This window comes from Zalophus californianus, chromosome 12, assembly GCF_009762305.2.
Source record: "Zalophus californianus isolate mZalCal1 chromosome 12, mZalCal1.pri.v2, whole genome shotgun sequence".
Classification (NCBI taxonomy): Eukaryota; Metazoa; Chordata; class Mammalia; order Carnivora; family Otariidae; genus Zalophus; species Zalophus californianus.
Window position 1 is genome coordinate 89,687,841 of NC_045606.1, and position 21,234 is coordinate 89,709,074.

Here is a 21,234-nt window from a genome sequence, read left to right on the forward strand (position 1 = left end):
CCCAGTAGTGTGATTATGGATTATATGGTAGTTAAAAAAATAAAGAGAGAGATGGTTCAGACCATCATAAACTAGCTGCTGTATCCACCTCCTTTCTTATTTCAAGGTATTTCTGCCTCTCTGTAACTTATATAGATCCTACCAGGTTTTCAGAATTGCTATGGCCAGTGATTGTGTGTTCTTCCCATTTTATTATTTGTGTATGGGAGTGTTAATTGCAGGTATTCTGTCCCTACCTAGAGAAGAGTATTATTGTAGGATAGATTGCTGCTCAGAGAAGTGAAAGGATTGAAAATATGAAAAACTAATATGTCAGAGGGGGAGACGAACCATGAGAGATGATGGACTCTGAAAAACAAACTGAGGGTTCTAGAGGGGAGGGGGGTAGGGGGATGGGTTAGCCTGATGATGGGTATTGAGGAGGGCACGTTCTGCATGGAGCACTGGGTGTTATGAACAAACAATGAATCATGGAACACTGCACCAAAAACTAATGATGTAATATATGGTGATTAACATAACAAAAAAAAAAAAAAAAAACTAATATAAAAATATAGATGACAGACTCAGAAGCCACAAACACAAATTTAGTAGGAATTATAGAATTAGTTAATCGAGGAAATTGAAGAGAGGCACTATCTGAAGAAATAGTAATCAAATAATTTTCCTAAAATTTTTTATTCATGCCTGTTAGGTGTATAAATAGGCAAGACAATCTGGGAAAATGTTTTGTGGTGTCTACTTAAGTTCCACGTACACCTACTCTGTGACCTAGCAACTCCTTTTCTGGTTATATACTTAGAAGAAATGTGTGCATATGCCCACCAAAAGACATGTACAGGAGTGTTAGTGGCAGTTTTATTCATAATAGCTAAAGTTGGAACCAATGCAAGGAAATATCTATCCAAAGATTAAAAATGAAAGAACTATGTTCATGAGTGGACTAATGTTAATCTGTGATAACAGAAGTCAGATTAGTGGTTAACATGGTCAGTAGACATCAGCTGGGCATAATGGGCCTTCTGAAGGGTGTTGACCACAGTGTTCTGTCATATAGATCTGGATGGGCGCCTGGGTGGCTCAGTCGGTTAAGTGTCTGCCTTCAGGTCAGGTCATGATTCTGGAGTTCCAGGATCCAGCCCCACATCCGGCTCCCTGCTTAGCAGGGAGTCTACTTCTGCCCCTGCCTCTCACCCCACTTATGTGCTGTCTCTCTCTCTCTCTCTCTCAAATAAATAAATAAAATCTAAAAAAAAAGGTAGATCTGGATGATGTAACATGTAGGTATTCATATCTAAAAATCCATAGAGATATACACATAAAATTTGTGCACTTATCCATTATACATCAATGAATAAATAGAAATTTTCAGGATTGAAAAATGGCATGATTTCTCAGATCAAATGTTCTCACTCCTATATCTCTACTGTGTCCCTTGGGCCTCTGGCTTTCTGAATCAGTTTTTTCTGAGAGTAAACCTGTTTTCCTGTCTATTGGGGCTGGAGTGTGGTAGTAGAGGAGACCTCACCAGGGCTACCAATTTTTTGCTATGAAATCTTTTCAAAATTCCCTTGCTTTTAATTAGATCATCAGCCTTTTATTTTCTTGTCTCTTTTTTGGTCCCTGATGCCCCCAAGTCCTAAGCCTCTCAGAGATGAGCAGGAAGAACTAGCTGCTCTTCTCACATGGTCACACTGACTCAGTTACACACTCATCCATGTGCTTTCTGCTCACCTAAAATTCAGTGAAGCCTTCCATATGCTAGAGCCTTCCTCTTTCCCATTCTCTCTATTCCTGTGTGTCTAATACATTCATAACTCACATGTATATATACACACATATATGTGTGTGTGTATAATTGTGTTTTAGTGGAATTTAGCAGAGAGACAACAAATACTTGATGTATAAATTTATTAGAACACTTAAAAATCCAGACCCATGAGATACAGATACAGAGGTTTGATTGACTTACATTTGGGAGACATCCCACACCATTTCGCACAGAAGAAAGGCTAAGCTGTGCTGTTCAGGACCTCCAACTTCACCAGGAACTGGGGAACCTCCCCTAAGACTGAGACTAACCAGAATAAAGAATTAGAGAAAAGGATTGAAGGATTTTAATTTCTTAGGATTTTGAAGTGCAAGGGCAAGGAGGTCAAATTTTTGGCCTTTAATTCTTCCTTGATAATTTAATAATGAAAGAGAATTTTTATTGTGCCAAATTGGGATAGTGGGATATTTTATGTTGATGAAAAAATTCATAGTAATTTTATGGAGTCATTTGTGTTCATTGTATAACCTCTAGTGAATTATATACCACAGAATTGTAGGGAAACATTTGAAGTAGGAATTATAATAGTGATGAGATGTCAATTTGCGAGTATATGGTAGTCTTTGGGTTAACTTAATTAATGTATGATCCAGGCCCATTTCAGAATTCCAAGTCAGAGAGGGGGAGGAGCAAAAGATGAATTTCCCGCACTAGTCCCAGGAATATAGACAAAGAAGCAGTGTTGTGTATTGAAAAAGTGGCCCATGAGTGTGGGAGCTGGTCTGCCCTTAAGTTATGGGGAAAAAAGAAATTATAGACTGTGGGAAGTATTATGGACTTTGTGTGTGTTTAAATCTCAGCTCAGACACTTACTAACAGTGTGACCTTGGGCAAGTTACTTTTTCTATGCCTCCAATTATTCATCATTAAAACAGAGATACCAGTGTAGAGTTTTGGTAAATACTAAATATTTTAATAAATATAAATTTATTAGAATAGAGGATAGCATGTGGCAAATACCATGTAAATATTACCCACATATTAATTCTCTTTCATCCATATTTCTACCATAGTCCTTTAGGAGATCTGGGACTGTGGCTTTGCCTCAAAGCAATCTCTTGGACAGATGAACGTAGAGAAAGGCTTCATGAAGAGGGAGCCCAGCAATATTTCCCCTCTTCTTCTGAGTAGCCTGTCCTTAAGATGCAAGGGTTCTATTTCCCTTCCTGTGGCACACCGTACCCCGGGCGTGGGGGAAGATGCAGTTCTGGGAGGATACGTTTAATTCCAGATGAAATAATAACTGGCCACAGGACAAGCCATTTTCTCCAACTCAGTTTTACCAATAGTGAATTGTATACTTTGATCACCCCTCTCTTTCACTCTGTATCTCTCAACTGATTCTGTTCTTGGTGGTGGAATGGCATGGAGAGTGAGTGTGATTAGTCATCACACTGCAATCTTCAAATAACATATTCATTTCTTATTCTATTTATAGTCTTTTTACATTCCATAAGAGATAGCCTGTATGGAAAAAAAAAGAATATTTGATAGAATCATTAATATATACACAGATTCAGATTTTTTAAAATACCAGGAGATAATTAAAAGCACTGAAAGTCCAGATCAATTAAGTATTAAAATATAACTTTGTACATCATGTCAGCCAAAGCCAAATGCTGATTCTCAGATGAACTTTTCTGTTGTCGCTTTGTAAAGCAGGGCCAGGAAGAACCAAGAGAATAGGCCATCAATGTGATAAAAGAGAAAGCACTAGTGAAGTAAAAACATCCCCATTTTATGTGTAATTTTAGAAATAAATTGTTACCAACAAACCCTCAGGAACATAGTGGTTATATTCCTCAATATGCTATATAAAACTGACATGTATGCTGGAATTCATCATATGAATTTAATTTTTTATACAGTAAAAAAATCCTATGTATGATTTCTGAAGTAAATGTAGTCAAAAATAAAAGCAGATTTTGCATTACATTACATGGCTGTGCAAATAAAATATTGATACTTCAGGTGTCAATGTCAGATAATGTCAGAAGACATGTAAAATAATGTTCTTAGCAGCTTTATGTATATGGACAAAAACAGGAAAATACCCAACTTGCTCATCAGTTAGAATGGATAAACTGTGTTTTATTCAGTCACTAAAATACTCTACAGCGATGAAACACTATACTGCTATAAAAAATAATTCAAGAAAAGGCAGTAAAAACTAATGAAAACATATTGGAATGAGTCAAGAAAGGCAATTATAGCATATTATTTGGAAATGTGGAGATAAATACCGGAAGACACAGCAGGAAGAAATCATTATAGTTGCCTGAAGGAATCAGGACTAAAGGATGTGAAGCGGTAAGATGGAAGCTAATTATAATTTATAATTTTAAATACAGACCATGTTTACCTTGTAGAACCATAAAATGCAGTAGTGCAGGACTACAAAAATGACCACGTAAGCTGAAACTGGGCAAAGAAATGTCAGTAACTAATGGAAAATCCACAATTGTTTTTTAACCATAAAACATTTTTGTCAAAACATTAAAATACATGTCAGTTATAAAAAAATAATAAAAAGTAAAATCTCTGTCATTTATGTGTAGGGGAATGGCAAAAAGCTATTAATTTAATAAATCTCCATTTACTAATTGTAACTTTATAAAATCATAGAAATTTTATTAATTAAAAAGCACAGTTTACATATCATGACAATTATATTGTTATAATTATTATATTTCTATAAAAGGATACATTTTGTAAACTGTTTAAGAATTCATTAATTAAAAATATCCATGAAGTAGTTATATAAGTATTATACTAAATACATATTTATTGAGTACAGTGTGGTTTAAAATTTTAGAAACCTTGAGAATTAAAATGTTTTCTTTCTTTGTAAGAAACTCATCAGGGAGTAATTTGAACAGTGCTTGCTTTTCTCCTCTCATCTAGAATTTACATTATAGAGCAAGTATCTTTTCTATGCCTTGGCAGATTGTCATACTCCCTTCTAATTTTGAATCCACTAGTAACATTTTATCCTTTCTGCTTTCAGTGTTGAGAGATATGCCTGAGAGGTCCCTTAACCTGAAGTTCTTTGCCAGTGAAGGTTTCTCTGGGAGGTCTTCATGCTTTCCTCATTTATGATTAAAGTTGGCCTTTGCTAAGTTCCTCTGACTGCATATCTAGAGCTTCTCAGATAGTGGCTGTGTCAATATTCTCATGGTCTGCTGTTTCTTCTGTAACTGCATTTATGGTTGATTCAATTTCCACTTCTAGCATTATCTGTTTTTACTGCTTTGCTGCACTTCCATCTTTGTTGGCCAACTTCTTCTTTAGATTATCCATTTTTGTATCATTTCAGATGGGTTTATCACTGAGAGATGAGGAGACCACAACTGCATGCTTTGTTGTCTGTGTGTGAACTGAGTGATAGATGCTCAGTAACCTATCACCAACAGATTTTGAAAGAAGTGACATGATTGGTCACTGATGATAATGTGCACTTGTTATTTGCATATTGATTTCTGGGCTCAAGAGCTAGTAGGGGAGTTTACACTTTATGTAATTACTTACAATTAATATACCATGGTAACTGAAATTTGAATCATGCTGTTGGGAGGCTGGTGTTTAACTAAACCATGGAAACTTAACTACATAAATGTTCCAGTTGTGTACTTTCTACATCTCTGTTTAATGTAAACACATTTGCAGGTGTCCCAGGCATCAATAGGTTTCTCCTTTTTTGAGAAGTTTCTTCTGATTCATTTCTTTTGTGAAGAAGCGCTTGAAGAGACACAAAGAAGAGAAGCTATTTTTTTCAAAACTTACAAAATTATTGAAGTTCCCATGTAATGGACCAAAGTAGAAATAGCCAGTAGAGGCAGAAAATGTTTCCTTCTATATGTAAGTTGGAGTTCATGCTCCATGGCTGTACATGCTATTAAATAGTAGTTTTTTGGAGAAATTAAAAAAATACATTTACCTATAGTCAATTAAATTGCTCTGCTAATGAGATTATCATGTCAGGTAGGACAGGGAAATGTTGGGACAAGGGAGTAGTATGAGATAGTACTCAGGGGTGGCACATCTTGGTATTGACTTTCAGAATCATGCATCTACTTTTTCTGGCAAAGCCAGAATACTTATATTGAGAACACACTGATGTTGACTGTGTATGTCTAATATATTGGCTCATGCTCCACATATAACATCAATTTTCTTTTGTTATTGTCTGTGTAGATTTCCCATGTTTTGGTCTAGATTTTTACTCTCTCTTTTAAGGTCAGCAGCAAATGTTTGCTGTTTGGTATTTCCTTGATTTCCAAAAAACTATTTGCATGTGCTATCTAATGAAAATCTATTGGATCTGTGGTTCTGGTTTCTAATTGGCAATTATAGTGCTATTTCTTGATTCAAGTTTACAGGGACCTAAGAATAGAGCAGGTAGTGGTAATATCAACTTCATCTATTTTACTTCCAGGTCCCACTTATTATACCTTTTGGAACAAGCATATTAAAGATGGCCCAGAGAATACTGTAGGTGAAAAGAAGTGTAGCAGTCCTCTTGTTCTGTCCTCTTGTTTTACTGATGAGGAAACTGGACTCTGAGCAATTATGAACTATTCTTGAAGTTAGTAGATTAAACAGAACTACAACCCAGTCGTTTGATTCCTAGGTCATTGACCTTTCTGCCACTTTATGCTTCTATAGGCTGGCAACAATAAGAATAGGCTCAGAGATTATTTTAAAACAGTCTCTAGGGGAGGCTGGGAGGCTCAGTCACTTAAGCATCTTACTTTGGCTCAAGTCATGATCTCAGGGTCCTGGGATCAAGCCCTGCATGGGGTCCCATACTCAGTGGGGAGTCTGCTTATCCCTCTGCCCCTCATCCTGCTCGTACTCTCTCCTTCTCTCAAATAAATAAATAAAATCTTTAACAAAAACAGTCTATAAGGCACAGTGAGTACTATATTGAAAAAAAATTATCTCCAAGTACATTTTCTCATGAGAAATGATTTGTGCCAAATAAGACTATAATAATTTATAAGCTCTTGAGACAGTTGCCTTGTGCATCTCCCAGACATCTCAAACTGTGTCTATTGAGCTAAAACACATCAAATTGAAATCCAATTGAACTGGTCCCTTGGATAACTATGATGACTACACAGGTTCAGTTTGCCTGAATAATTGAGTGAAGATGAATTGCTGAAGAGTCAGATCATTTACCTGGAAAATGTTCACTTGTAGATGTAGTCATGGTGATAAGATAGTAGTTTCTATTTATTTATTTATTTATTTTTAAATTTTATTTTATTATTTTATGTTAGTCACCATACATCACATCATTAGTTTTTGATGTAGTGTTCCATGATTCATTGTGTTTGTATAACACCCAGTGCTCCATGTGGTATGTGCCCTCCTTAATACCCATCACCAGGCTAACCCATCCCCCCACCCCGCTCCCCTCTAGAACCCTCAGTTTGTTTCTCAGAGTCCATCATCTCTCATGGTTCGTCTCCGCCTCCGATTCCCCCCCTCCATTTTTCCCTTCCTTCTCCTAATGTCCTCCATGCTGTTCCTTATGTTCCACAAATAAGTGAAACCATCTGATAATTGACTTTCTCTGCTTGACTTCTTTCACTTAGCATAATCTCCTCCAGTCCCATCCATGTTGATGTAAAAGTTGGGTATTCATCCTTCCTGATGGCTGAGTGATATTCCATGGTATATATGGACCACATCTTCTTTATCCATTCATCTGTTGAAGGGCATCTCGTCTCTTCCCACAGTTTGGCTATCGCGGACATTGCTGCTATGAATGTTGGGGTGCATATGGCCCTTCTTTTCACTACATCTGTGTCTTCAGGGTAAAACCCAGTAGTGCAATTTCTGGGTCATAGGTTAGCTATATTTTTAATTTTTTGAGGAACCTCCACACTGTTTTCCAAAGTGGCTATACCAACTTGCATTCCCACCAGCAGCGTAAGAGGGTTCCCCTTTCTCACAACCTCTCCAACATGTGTTGTTTCTTGCCTTGTCATTTTTTGCCATTCTGACTGGTGTAAGATGGCATCTCAGTGTGGTTTTGATTTGAATTTCCCTGATGGCTAATGATGAACATTTTTTTCATGTGTCTGTTAGCCATTTTTATGTCTTCTTTGGACAAGTGTCTGTCCATATATTCTGCTCATTTTTTGACTTGATTATTTGTTTTCTGGGTGTTGAGTTTGACAAGTTCTTTATAGATCTTGGATACCAGCCCTTTATCTGTAGTGTCACTTGCAAATATCTTCTCCCATTCTGTGGGTTGCCTCTTTGTTTTGTTGACTGTTTCCTTTGCTGTGCAGAAGCTTTTTATCTTGATGAAGTCCCAAAAGTTCATTTTTGCTTTTGTTTCACTAGCCTTTGGAGATGTATCTTGAAAGAAGTTGCTGTGGCTGATGTCAAAGAGATTACTGCCTATGTTCTTCTCTAGAATTTTGATGGATTCCTATCTCACATTGAGGTCCTTCATCCATTTTGAGTTTATCTTTGTGTATGGTGTTAGAGAGTGGTCGAGTTTCATTCTTCTGCATGTGCTTGTCCAATTTTCCCAGCACCATTTATGAAGAGACTGTCTTTTTTCCATTGCATATTTTTTCCTGCTTTGTCAAAGATTCTTTGACCATAGAGTTGAGGGTCCATATCTGGGCTCTCTATTCTGTTCCATTGGTCTATATGTCTGTTTTTGTGCTAGTACCATGCTGTCTTGGTGATCACTGCTTTGTAATATAGCTTGAAATCAGGCAACGTGATGCCCCGAGCTATGTTTTTCTTTTTCAACATTTCCTTGGTGATTCAGGGTCTTTTCTGATTCCATACAAATTTTAGGATTGTTTGTTCCAGCACTTTGAAAAATGTCATTGGAACTTTGATTAGGATGGCATTGAAGGTATAGATTGCTCTGGGTAGCATAGACATTTATAATCCATCTATGAAAAACCCACAGCAAATATCATCTTCAGTGGGGAAAAGCTTTTCCCTTAAGATCAGGAACACGCCAAGGATGCCCACTCTTGCCACTATTGTTCAACATAGTACTAGAAGTCCTAGCAACAGCAATCAGACAACAAAAAGAAATAAAAGGTATTCAGATTGGCAAAGAAGAAGTCAAACTCTCTCTTTTCACAGATGACATGATACTTTATGTGGAAAACCCAAAAGACTCCACCCCCAAATTACTAGAACTCATATAGCAATTCAGTAATGTGGCAGGATACAAAATTAATGCACAGAAATCAGTTGCTTTCTTATACACTAACAATGCAACTATAGAGAGAGAAATTAGAGAATCAGTTCCATTTACAGTAAGCACCAAAAACCATAAGCTACCTCGGAATAAACCTAACCAAAGAGGTAAAGGATCTATACTCTAAGAACTATAGAACACTCATGAAAGAAACTGAAGAAGACACAAAAAGATGGAAAAAAATTCCATGCTCATGGATCAGAAGAATAAACATTGTTAAGATAGTAGCTTTTAAAAGTTTATTTTGAATTCCCAGAAACTTTATGAAGTCAAGGACCACTACTCATACATATTATGTAAACCATGAAGATTATATCATGATTGATTGCCACTTGGAGAAATATATTTATAATTAATCTTGCACATTTCCTTGTGAACAACCTGTTTGGAAGTGGTAAGATCATAAGACCAAACAGCTACATGTTTTGGGTATCTTTCTTTTGTCTTATAACTAAATTAAGACAGAATCTTAACAGGTTGGAGGCAGAATCTTTGTTCTTTCTGAGCCTAGACTAGAACTCCTATCTTATAATCCCCAACTAAGTGCTCTTTCTACTATATTCTATGAATTGTTAGTTGTCTTTTTTGGATACCCTCATTGATGATACAAGAAAACATTTGTGTCTTTAATCTACTGTTCTGTTTCAGCATGTGTCCTATTCAAAAGAAATGACGATCTAATATCCAAAAAGGACTGCTATTGAAATTCTAGTTGGAGTTCCAATGAAAATCCTCCCTGGAGTTCCATTGCCACACCATGCAATATTCTTAACTCTTCTTTTTACCCATCTGTCTCCCCAAAGCTCTTCTAAGTAGAGATTGTCAATTGTGCCATCTCTCACTTTAATCATCCTCCACTTTAATATGCAGTACACAAGGACTTTTGTATTTCTTATCACTCCTCTCTTTACCTTATGGTTTTTTCTTCTATGTAGAGTTCCTATGGCCTTCCCAGTGCAAATCAGTGCAGTCAGTCTACCCCTACGCCAATTTGTACAAGGTCGGGAACGAGTGCATGATGAGAAAGGCACTGTTTTGCATCGTTTCGCTTTTGCAAAGGGAAGAAAAGGCTATGAATGCTCAACATTTGTGCCTTTTCCTTTCACATATCTTTCTGACAATTCCTTTTCACAAAATGAGGCGAAGTATACATATATACCTAAATTATGATTTTATATTTTATTTGACATTTTTCTGTCTCTAAGTCTCTTCTTTCATCTCTTTATTCCTCAGTATCTACACTTAACAACGAGGAGACCTTGTATGAAGAAAGGAAGGCCTGAAAGAGTTCTGTAGAACAAGGTAAGATATAGATTCATACATCAGTGAATATGATTATATATTTGAGTTTCTGTGTCTCCATTCTCAATTCTGTTTATTCCTGTGTAGCTGTATCTGTGCCCAGGAAGTAACAGGGTGGATGAGGACTGTAACAACAGTCACTCTGTTTATGTTTATACAAATATTTATGTTTATACAAATACTAGAGCCATTTTGTGATATTACTGAATGTAGCAAAGACAGACATAATCTATTCGAATGTATCATTTGAGATAGACATGAAAGAAAAGATTAATGCACTAAGAGTGATTGGTTATATTGTTCAACCACATGTCTGTTATTTTACATATCAGGAAATCTTCCATTACATAAACTTTTTTTAAAATTCGGAGTTCAGAATATTACTGTTATTATACTATTTCATGTGGTATTTAACTAAATAAATGACCCTAAAAATTTCGCCCATATTACTAGCTGTTTTTAAGTAGGACAGTGAAAAGATGAGGACTATGTTTCTTCCCCCCTGTGACTGCTCTGATACACACGGGGAAGAAGTGATACCGTGTGACTTCTGAATCTAGGACTTCAAGGGAATATGGTTTTCTCCTGGCTTTCTCTTGTTACATACATCTTTGGATCCTGTGGGCTCCAAAGAAGTCTCGCTATCCTGAAACCGCGATGCCAGAGAGACCATTTGGAGAGATTGCAAACTGAGATCCTCAACCACTGTCCTCACTTTTGAGTTTTCCCAGCTCAAGTATCAGGCAAGAGGGATAACACTTCAAATGACCTTGGCCTCAGCCACCATATGTAGAAATTAAACAAAATACTCTTAACCAGTGAACCAAGGAAGAACTCACAAGGGAAATTAGAAAATACCTCGAGACAAATGAAACAGAAATATAAAATACCATTTATGGACTGCAGCTAAGGCAGTGCTTAGGAGGAAGTGTATAGCTGATGATGCCTACATTGAAAAAGAAGAGAGAGATAAAATCAATAACCTAACTCTGTACCTTGGGGAAGTGGGAAAAGAAAGGAAAAGCTACTTTCAAAACTAGCAGAAGAAGGAAATGATGAAGATTAGAGCTGGGATAAATGAACAGAACATAGAAAGATGACATAGAAAATTAATAAAACCGAAAGTTGAATCTTTGAAAAGACCAACAAATTAATGCCACTGAATTGTACAATTAACAGTGGTTAAAATGGCTTATTTTATGTTATATATATTTTAGCACAATAAAATAAAATTTAAAACATCAAGTGTGGAATGCAGTTAATGTAGCCTCCTCTACACTAGAAGATCACAGTAATTCTTGTTTCTGCTCAACTGGTTATCAGGATAGAAGTGACTGTATTTTCTTAAAGGTAAATAAGTGTATATAGGCACTCATAAAACATCAGTATGCTTGGAAAAAAGTGAAATGTGCAAGAAAGTAGAACAGAGTTACATAGGAATAAGATGAGAAAAGAGTCAAAGTGGAGGCCTTCACCTTACCCAGAAGAATGAACACTTCCTTGAGTCAGTCGCATAGGCTGAGAAATTGGGTAGAAATAACGGAGTAGAAGGGGCGCCTGGGTGGCTCAGACGGTTAAGCATCTGCCTTCGGCTCAGGTTGTGATCTCAGGGTCCTGGGATTGAGCCCTGCATCAGGCTCCCTGCTCAGTGGGGTGTCTGCTTCTCCCTCTCCCACCCCCTTGCTTGTGTTCCCTCTCTCTCTGTCTCTCTCTCTTGTCAAATAAATAAATAAAATCTTTAAAAAAAAAAAAAGAAATACGGAGTAATTACTAAGGTCTAGAAAAGTCAATTTGACTGAAATCCCTTGATACACTAAGGAAAGTACAAACGAGTGGCCTTCTATAAAGAATGAAGGAGTAGATGTGGTGATTAAATTGAATGAAAAAGTTTGGAATAATAGGAAGTCAACAAGCAATAAATAGGATTGCTCAGTATCAGCAAGAGTCCAGTTGAGGTTAGATAACATGACTTTTGCCTCAAATTTAATTGACAAATTAATTTTTTAAAAATGCTTGGGTAGCTACTCTCTACCAGGAAATTGGGTGCTTAAGTATTCAAAGTTGCATAAGATAGTCTTCACCTCCAAGGTGAAGAGGGTGAGGAGATATATTTAAGGACCTTTCTACACCAGTAATTATCAAAATTTAATGAGCATTAGAAATTACCCCAAAGGCTTATGAAAACAGAGAGCTCGTGCCATTCTCAGAGTTTCTCATTCAGTTGGTTTGGAGTGGAGCCCAAGAATTTGCATTTCTAACAAATTCCCCGGGGCTGTTGCTTGGATGAAGCACTGCTCTACAAACACCGTAAGAAGTTGCTCCTACTGGTGATGTTCAAACTCTTCTTTCCTCCATATTCTCTGTCATGTTCCTCTGCTATGTTCCTCTCTCCCTCACTGGACCACTGCTTGTCTTATCTGCTTAAATACAACGTCAGCTCCTCTTCACTGCTGGCCTCTGTGTGGATCATTGCACCTGCTTGAGTCAGGAAAGCAAGTATTTTTCTCATTTGAGAAATAAAGCTGCTATAAATTTTAAGTGGTTTTCCCATAGTTGCGTATCCGATTATTGACACGGCTGGAGTTTAGAGTTCGCTTATTACTCAGCTTCATGCCTCTGTCAGTACAATACAGATGTAGTCTTAATCATCCAAAGCTCTGGCAAGGGGCAGACATCACAGAAAAGGAGTAACTGAGACGTGGAAATGGGCTTTTGCGACCCTGCTCTGATTTTCTTCTCTTTGGAAGATAATAAATTATGACATTTGAGGGCAGATGGAAGATGCCTCAGAAATCAGGCTGACTTCTGGATTAGGAAGGTGTCTGACTAGCATTCCATGACTTGGTCTCTCTGAGATTTCAATAAAGTACCTACGCAGACCTAAAATAAACAGAAAACCTGTAACATCGAAGACTGAAAGCAAAAACAAGTTACTAGTAGAATCTGAGAAGAATTAACTTTAACTTAAGACCTATAAACTGCAGTAAAACAAACAAACAAACAAAAAAAACACCCAAAGCATTCATCTCCAGTTTATATTGACAGAAGTGCTGCTCAAGAGAAAATCTCCCTGGCATAAAGGACTGCATGGGGTGCCTCTTCCCATCTCTGCTGTCTTCCATCGAAATAACAAGTCCCAGGAATTGTACCAACCAGAGACCCAGGCAGTGGGCCCTCTGCTGCCTTCTTGGCTCACTTGAGTCTTAATCCTATCCCACAATGTGTATGCTTCCATCACTGCCTCTCCCCACATCCTCTCCAAAAGGACAGTTTGCAGTATCGGGACCCAGGTAAGTGCTCAAGTGGACAGGCGTTGAAGTTTGCAGCAGAAAGGACAGATGGGGATCAGGACTGGAGAAGCTGTGCAAGAAGTGCTCCTGTGGACGTTGTGGCAAGACAAGTTTCTAGAAACAGAAAACCACAACTAGCTTTAGATCATTCACAAAAACACTCTTCACAGTAAAAAGAGCAGACAGCATGTGATGGTTAATTTTTTTTAATAATTTTTATTGTTATGTTAATCACCATACATTACATCATTCGTTTTTGATGTAGTGTTCCATGATTCATTGTTTGTGCATCACACCCAGTGCTCCACGCAGAACGTGCCCTCTTTAATACCCATCACCAGGCTAACCCATCCCCCCACCCCCTCCCCTCTAGAACCCTCAGTTTGTTTTTCAGAGTCCATCGTCTCTCATGGTTCGTCTCCCCCTCCGACTTACTCCCCTTCATTCTTCCCCTCCTGCTATCTTCTTCTTCTTTTTTTTTTTCTTAACATATATTGCATTATTTGTTTCAGAAGTACAGATCCGTGATTCATCAGTCTTGTACAATTCACAGTGCTCACCATAGCACATACCCTCCCCAATGTCTGTGGTTAATTTGATGTGTCATCCTGATTGAGCTAGGGGGCCACCAGCTAGCTGGTAAAACATTGCTTCTGGGTGTGTCTGTGAGGGTGTTTCCAGAGGAGATTAGCCTTTGAATCTGTAGACTGAGTAGTGGAGATTTGCCCTCCCCCCAGTGAGCAGGCATCATTTAATACCTTCAGGGCCTGAACAAAACTGGGATATCCATCTCCTGACCTTTGTCATGGAAAACTCCTGGCTTCTGGATTCTAGGACTTAACACTAGTGCCGCGCCTCTCAGGCCTTAGGCCTTGGACTGGGAATTGAACCCTAGGCTTCCCCAGTTCTCAGGCCTTCCGACCTGTAGTTAAATGTACCACCAGCTCTCCTGGTTCTCCAGCTTGCTTATGGCGTATCAGCAGACATAGTGGGACTTAGCCTGCACAATAGTGTGAGCCTGTTCCCACCATAACTCTCCACTGTGTCTCTCTGCGTATATGCTCTTGGAGAACCCAGACTAATGCACACCAGGTCCAGGATACTCTGTTTCAGAATAGTTTTCACCCCAGTAAAATTTGACTAGGCTGTGTATTTATCTAGTTTGATATCTGCCACGAGGATTATAACAACAATTAAGGTCCAGTGATAATAATTAAGAAGAAGCTTTATCTTTATTTTCATCTTTATCTCTCTCAATAAACATTATGCTTTGCTAGAAGGTAGGTTTTATTTCAAGGAAAACTAATAGAGTAGATTACAGTATCTGGAGCCTAAGAGGAAACTAGTATGCAAAGTTAATGTACTTTTGAGGAAGTATTTCAGAAAAAAACAGACATAAAATTTAGAATGCATTAGTTCTTGTGTTCTCAGTAAAATATAAGGATTATGTGACCTCTAAGATATGAAAAATGAACAAAGAATTGATAAGACTACAATTTGAGATGAGGAAAAGCTCTGAGAGGCAAATATAAATAAAAAGCTGATGAAAATGATACAGTAGCTTATAATAAAATTAAAAATAAAAGGGCAGAATAAAATATGTATGAGAACAAATAAGGATAAAGAGGCACTACAGAAAATTAAATTAGTGATGAGCAAGATGAACTTGAGATATTCCTTAAGGAAATGCAGAGGAAATGGAGGAGATGAAACATACTAAAAAGTTGAAATACTTCCACCCCCTTGGCAGTATGACCAACTAGGTACTCTGAGAACTTCACCCCACTTCCCTGAAATAGAATTTTATTTTGAATAAGATGTATTTTAAAAATGTATTTCTGGGTTCACAATTCTACCCAGCCCTTAAAGAGTAGGGGGATTTTTTGAGAAATGATAAGCAACAGAAAGTCCACGAGAAGGTGTGTGCTGAGGATAATTGCCTGTTGTAGCAGCATTACTTAATCATCAGGAGACTGAGCCTTGAGCCAGCAGAAAGTACAGGTTTAAGCCCAAGTTCCTGCACTGAGCCCAGACATCCCACGTGCTAGACTCTGGCTCCTGGAAGAGGCAGAAAAAAACTTTCCCTGGAGGAGAATCATCCTGAATTGAGACCCACAGGAGTTCCACAGATCTGAATCAAACAATGATTTTCAATAAAAGATCTAAAATGCTCAGAGACAGAACATCATAAGTAAGAATCAGCAAAAATAACAAACAAAAGATATAGATGCCAAGAACTGAAGATAATGTAATTATCAGATATAAATTATGAACTAGTGATAGGTGAAACAGGTAAAGAAATTAAGGGCAGGAACAAAAATTGCAAACGAGAATAATAAAGCAGCTTTTTTTTTTTAAGTGGAACTTCACAAAATGAAATATAATTGTGAAATCTAAAACTCAATTATGATTTGAACATCAGACACATGCACATATACTCCTAAAAAGATTAAAATTTTTTAAATAATTCTATATATCATGATAAAATAAATAGCAATAAAGGTAAGAAGATCTTAAAAGCAGGCAAAGAGAAATGATAGACTTAAAAAGAATGCAAGTAGACAGCAGACTCAAAAGCAACATGACAGTGAATTAATATACTCATAATATTTAAAGAAAATTACTGTCAAGTTACAGTTGCATACCTAACAAAATAACCTTTTAAGAACAAAGGAAAAGTAAAGACATTTTAAGTGAAATGAAAACAAGAGTTTGTCAAGTAATGGAACTTTTACACATCAATCATTAAAGAAAACAGTCCAACAGAAAAATGGGCCAAACCATGAATAGACTTTTTATAGAGAGGAACACACAAATGGTATATAAACATGCAAAAAGATACTCAAAAGTACTATCAGAGATATGTAAATTAAGAGCACAATGAGATATAATTTTAAAACAAATTGACAAAAATTGTAACTTAAGAAAATGTCAAAAGAGGTATATATCTGCTTGATTTTTTTTTATAAACCAATAATGGCAGTATAAATCTGTGAAAGCAAAAAAAAAAATCTGTGAAAGCAGATTGAGAACAGTTTGGTATTACTTTATAAACATGAATATTCACATTACCTATAACCTAGCTATTAAGTCTCTTACACAAAACTCTAGAGAAACGCTTGAAAGTGCATTAGAGAACACATGTACAAAATGTTCATTGCAGCTTTAATCTTAAAAACAAAAACTAGAATCAGTGTACTTCATCTATTGTCAAGAGAATGGGTAAATAAAAATTGTATACCACACAATGGACTATTATACAGCAATGAAAAGCAATTATAGTTACATGTAACATGAAGAATTTTAGAAACATTCTATTAAATGGTTGGGGAAAAATAAAGGTCTCAGAAATCTATAAATAGGTTGGTACCATTTTTATAACTTAAAATTAAGCAAAATTAGTCAATGAACTGTCATGAATATGGATGTCTATACATATATGTATGATATATTAAAGCTATTTTAAAATGCAGAGGGATGATAAAAACAAAACGATACTGGCTCCTACTTGAAGGTAGATCCACGAAGGAATAAGCAGGAAGTGCACAGGCTGAATTGAGATTGCCGTGTGGGTGATGTTTTAGTTGTGGAGTGGCATGATAAGATTGCTAGTCTTTTGTGTTGTGCTTTATAAATTACATTCATGTTACCTATAGTTTTTTTTCTTTTTTTTGCATGGCAACTATTATATTAAAATATAAAAAATAAATATGAAAAAGAACAGTTGACAAATCTGTTTCATTTTAGGTATAAATTACTGATAATTGACTTCCTAAAGAACTGAAAATAAATGGAAGAGAATAGAAAATAGAAATAGAAAAGAAAAAAAAAAAATCCAGAGCTGAAGAAAACCTGAGTCTGCTAAAATCATTGGTAATAACATATTTTAATATTTTTTAAATGTCCCCCTGTAAAAAATCATGGAAATTTGGAACCCCCCCCAATAAAACAAAAACAAAATTAAACAAAAATAAAAGATTACTTACAAGCAAAGAATTAGATTCTGGACAGAGCACAACTTTTATTTATTTATCAGTTAATATAAAGTGAGGGAGAAAGGGTTACATGTCTAGCCTAACACTCCATGGAAGTAAAATGAATGAGTGAGGAGCATACAGGTGCTAATGAAGGAAGAAGGAAAGAGCAGGCTGACTTCAGATTTATCCTCTTCAATGAAGCAAATTTTTTTAACATAATTAAAACGTTAATAGTGGAAAATGGAAGCAAATCAAATGACCAGTGATAGGAAAATTGTTAGATTTAGCCAAATCCATACCAGAAATATTATCTATGCCCTAAAAATAAGATTACAACCTGACCAGTGCTCCTCAAAACAGTCAGTCATCAAGAACAAGGAATGTCTGAGAAACTCTTCAGCCTCAAGAAGAACCTTAATGCCAAGCAAGAATGGAAGATGTGAAACAAGATTTTCAGACGTAATTGTTTATTTCAACACTATTCATAATAGTGAGAATATGAAGCAATCTGAGTAGTAATAAAATAGTCTTAAAATTTTTGATACATGCCTACTATGCAAGCACTCTTCAGCTATCATTAATCAAGTTTTATGACATCAATTAAATGAGATAAGAACATATCAAATAAAGAAGCAGGTTGCAAAACAATATACAGTATAATTTCTGCTGATCAGTCTGCTCTCAGAATATCTGATATGCCTATTTAAAGGTTTCTTTTTTTCCCACTTAAGTCACCATGGTGACCTGGATACAAAAGGTAAAGACCATAGTGGCCATTTGACCTAACTAAGCTCTGTCCTAGCCAGTGGCCTAGGATATAGTTGGGCACAAATTTGGGCTACTCAAAAAGAAAGGAAACTATCTGGAACAACTGGATTCACTCTATTAGACATATGGTGTTTTTAAATAAAGAGTTGAGCAATTTTTAGTAGATATGGAGGTAAAAAATAAAAAAACACCTAGAAAACAGTCTTGATGTGGAAAATACCCAAGTCATATTAGTGATCATTCTAGATCATGAAGCCACAAAATTTAACTACTGAGTCCTGTTGGATAGACCTGCTTTAGAGTCTGGATGACTTTGCCATCCACAATCTATATTCCTGTCTCCATAAGGACAAATTGCATTAGTATTCTTGAGTATACCTGCAAGATGTTGCTTTTTTCCATATATATCCTTATGCTAAAGCCTACGTTACCTGAAGATATTTTGTTCTTTGTAACCAGAGAACCCAATTGGTACAGTATTGTACTGTCCTGATTTTATAATTGTCTGTTTTTGGATAATAAATTTCTGTACACATATCCACACACATATTGAAGATGAACTAAAATGAAATATACCAAAATCTTAACAAATGTTTATTCAAATGTGTATTGAGTGGTACTGTGTGCCTCACAGCATCCACAGCAGGGGGATATAGCAGTGAGAACTGAACACCTGCCTCCCTAGTGCTTGCATTACCGTAGGATTCTGACAGTAATTGTCCGAATGGTGGGGTTATAGGGGACTTTTACTTGTCTTATACTCTTACATATTTCTGAATTTTCTGCAATACACATTCTTATTTATCATATATCAGTGTCTTCTCTGAGCTTCTGATTTCTGCTGCTCAAGGGAAATGCACTGAGAGGAAGCAAAAGCCAGAGAACTAATGTGGTCTTTTTTTTTTTTTTTTTTTTGGTTTTTGTTCGTTTTTGATTTTTTCCTTGGATGGAATCAACAAAGAGAATAGCATCCTGTAAAGAAAACATTTTATTCCTCTGATAAAAAAGGCAACAGGAATAGTTTAACGAGAACAACAGCCTGGCTTCTGAATGGTTCACTACATTTTGAGCCCTGTTACAGTCATGCGGTGCTATACATTTATAGAAACTTGGTGTTTTTCAAAGCTTGTCCTTCTGTTGTTTTCCTCAACAACTTTGAGAGGCAGGTAGGGCAAGTACCATTATTTTGAGTCTGTGTAGCCATCTCAGGTTAAGAGAAGTTAAGTCACTGTCCCCTAGTTGCACACTCTTAAAAATGGCGTAGCCCAGACTAGAATCTTTGTTTTCTTCGTGTAATTCCCTTTCCACCACACTGGATGCACGTACCTTGTCCTACAACTGGCCTTTTTTACTGTTCATCTTGATTACACTATTGTGGGGAAAATTATAGTTCCATTGTTAGAAATTACATTCTAATGAGTGTTTAGACTTCAGACAGGTTCTCAGAATTGTTGAGTTTTGGTAGAATAGAACAGGTAGTTCATTGAAAGGCCAGCCTTCCATGGGATGCAGCAGAATATAACTTCATTCTTTCCTGTCTTTGTTCCTCTAAACCCTCTATGTGGGCTCCATTTTTTGCTTTCATTGCCTTTGAGCAGATCCAATAACTGTCCTACTCTCTTGGACATTAAAAAAAGTCCTCTAGTCTCATTAATCACAAGTGAAGTATCCATTTCCATAATAAAATGCTGAATCCAATGTAATTACAACTCCAAACTTTATGTTAAATATTCATCCCTCCCTAGTGTGATATTGCTTCAAGCTCGGCAGCCTTCAGTGAAGAAATAGGATGTGCACCCTAACTTCTCCTGCCTTTTGCTCCTCCTCATGCTTCCTTCCTTCCCCCCTATGGAGTATTCTTGCTGGCACCCGGCTGCAGGTGTAAGTGGGGCAATATAGAATAAAATGGGGACATAAAAGATCTTACAGTGCTCTGGTATTGGTGTTCTCTGGGTTTAGTGGATGTTTACAGCTAAATTTCCTGCATGATATTTTATGGATACCTTAGAGATTCTCCATTGGAAATACCTGTTTATATCTCTCTCAGTATAGACAACGGCCCCTCCTCCAGCCAGAGACTGATGTGGCCGCTGAAGACAGTCCCCTCTGAATCTGCAACTCAGCTTATACCTCAGCATCTTTCTGTGGAGATAGCCTGTCCTTAGAAGGGAGCCCTCTTGGATAATGTCCTTTTCAAATGACGTGCAGACCAGTTCCCTTCTACATGGCTCTTCGCCTAGGCTTATCCAATGCAAAGACACATTCTGTCTTGCTGCTTGTGGAAGCTTAGCTGACACCTGTGGAGACTTCTCTTCCTCTCCCACCAATTCCAACCACAACTTTTGCCTCTAAGGTTCCGAGACATGGGACAAAAATCTGTCCCCTCGATTCCTCCAGACTGCAAGGGGAGATACTTCAAACTCCCTGAGTGATCCTCTCAAATCCCCTCTCGCTTGACTAGAATTGAGAATGAAATAAATACCCATTTCCCTTTCTCCATAGGGGGATGAGGGAAGATACCATGACTCAAAATTGGACCCCTAAAAAAATCCTAACAAAAATCGGGACTTCTCCTCTATGCCTAGAGATAGGTAAGCATCACAGAACTGTTTTTGCACATCACTCTTGCAAGTGTGCATAAGTGATCATGGTGTAACTAATGGGCCCCTGTTGTTTTCTTTCTGATTTGGGGGCTGTTATAAAACTTTAACAGACAAAGATCTCTTTTTTCCTGATTTATGAGTTGAACTGAAAACTTAAAGATGTTGCACGTATGGGTTCTAGCTCAGATTTTAGAAACTGTCCCAGGGAAAGCAGTGAACT

The 21,234-nt window shown here is 37.0% G+C and overlaps 1 protein-coding gene across 1 annotated transcript in view; it reads left to right on the forward strand.

Annotated features, from left to right (window-relative positions):
- CHRM2 (cholinergic receptor muscarinic 2) overlaps nt 1-21,234 on the forward strand; it is a 369,062-nt gene that overhangs the window by 176,016 nt on the left and 171,812 nt on the right. Inside the window, exon 3 of the mRNA XM_027574639.2 lies at nt 10,308-10,376. The gene's annotated coding sequence lies outside the window, so the exon portion shown is untranslated. The remainder of the gene's footprint in view (nt 1-10,307; nt 10,377-21,234) is intronic.